We start from the raw sequence: 2,196 nt of genomic DNA, 5'->3' as shown, positions 1-2,196 counted from the left end.
GTGGAGGTGAAGGGCCTGATAACACGCCTCTATCGCTGCCTATAGTTTACTGTTCAGGTGCAAACGGGTTCACCTGGCAGGGAACTCGCGCCATAGTGGGAGTGAGAGGAGAGAACATGTCGCCAGAGTACTAAAGGATTGAAAAAGGCAAGGAAAAAATGTGATGAAAGAAATATAAAAAGTGACAAAGGGAAAATGACGTTTTTTCCCCTCTTTTTCCCCCTCACACACCACCCTACTTTGCTTTTTTTTTCCTCCTTTCTCTCTCTCTCTTTTTCCTCTCTTCCTTTCCTTTCTAGGGCTGTCACCGGATGTCATCTCAATTCCCTCGTCCGCACACATGAAACTCAACTCGACTCTGCACATATGGAAGGTCTCTCTCTCTCTCTCTCTCTCTCTCTCTCTCTCTCTCTCTCTCTCTCTCTCTCTCTCTCTCTGAACACCTGTCTCGTGCCGTGGGTTGCTGTTCTTTCCTTTCACTCACGACCTGAAACAAATTCTCAACTGCGCGACGAAAACGGGAGAAAATATGCAACAAATGTCAAACGTTGCACAATGCCTCCGCCACGCACGCACGGACGCACGCCTGTATTGTGTTGTGTAGTTTATAGTTTACTTTTAGAGGTTAATGGTGAAATACTTTAGGGTGAATCATGTATTTTATTCCTTGTGTTATTTATTTTTTTTTTTTTTTCTATTTTTTTTTTTTTTTTTTTCATTTTTTTATTGTTTTAGTAGCAAGTGTCATAAAGCTGAACCCCATTTTTGTCACTCAAAGAGAGAGAGAGAGAGAGAGAGAGAGAGAGAGAGAGAGAGAGAGAGAGAGAGAGAGAGAGAGAGAGAGAGAGATGCACTGAACTTGAATATAGATAGAACAAGCTCCTACTGCGCTTCACACACACACACACACACACACACACACACACACACACACACACACACACACACACACACACACACACACACACACACAAACACACACACACAAAAAAAAAAAAAGACCCACATAGACAAGGCGAGCAATGTGGGTAATCTCTGCTTCTTTGTCATCATCACGTAAAAGGAGGTTGCAGTAAACATCAACATATATTACTGCCGCCGTCAACAAAGAACGGGCAATCTTAATCTACGCACTTCCTTCACATTCATGGAAAGCAAGTGTAGACAGAATTAAACGGCAAAAATCACTCATGCCTTCAAAAATACAGCCAGGAAATACAATCACACACTTAAAACCTTCAGCACAATGACGCGATTCCATATTCATTCTGGTTACTTACTATTTGGTGATTTTATACAGGTCCAGAAACTTATGGGGGGGATTAAAATAGTGAAGACTCTGGCCATTAATCTACTGACCTCCATAGACCCTTCTTAATGTCAATAAAATCGTCTAATCACATCCAAAAATTCAAGATAAAAGTGCGTTCCACTGCTGAAGGGGTTAGTTATCCTTTACTATCCTATAACTCTTCTTTTTCAGATTAACTTAATTAACAAACAACTTCGTGGGAGTCAACACGTCTCCTACTGTGCTGTTTTGTGTTGTTTGTTTGTCCATTCGTATATCAGGCGGGGACGTGAGGGGCATGCTATCCACCGCTCCCCTGCACCGTGTCTCAGTAAGCATGAGCGGCGACCTGGAGCTGAGGCACGTGCAGGGAACACCTCTGAAACTCTTCCACCCAGCACCTTCACTATTTTCAAAGGGGTCTAGTTGAAGTGACAGGCTTTTTAAGGGTGTTTCTGTGATTCTGGTGACATGTTGACAAGTTTTCTACATTTTCAACGGGACAAATACTCTTTAGAACTTAGCTAATCGTCTTTGTAGTCTTTGGAAATGGTCGTGGTGAGAGACGAGAGCTCCACAGTTCGTGTACAGAAAAGCTTTGTTATTTTATCTCACCACGACTATTATTCAAGGCCATAGAGACGATTAGCGAGGTTTTCTAGAGTGTTTTTCCAGTTAATAATGTGGAAATCTTGCCACTCTTCCTCTAGAAACAAAAACACCCTTAAAAATCTCGTGTACATTTGAATAAAGCCTTTTGAAAGAGTGGAGGTGAAGCACAGAAAGAAGTGTTTAAGAATACGAGCCCAGTTGTTTTGGTGTCGTGTGAGGTTATGAGCTTCCCAGTGATCCCGCCTTAGACCCAACCACATGGCAGACTTTGATCCATCCCTCTCCCCCCACCA

This window comes from Portunus trituberculatus, chromosome 46 (assembly GCF_017591435.1).
Source record: "Portunus trituberculatus isolate SZX2019 chromosome 46, ASM1759143v1, whole genome shotgun sequence".
In the NCBI taxonomy this organism is placed as follows: Eukaryota; Metazoa; Arthropoda; class Malacostraca; order Decapoda; family Portunidae; genus Portunus; species Portunus trituberculatus.
Note: the sequence above shows the minus strand (reverse complement) of the source record.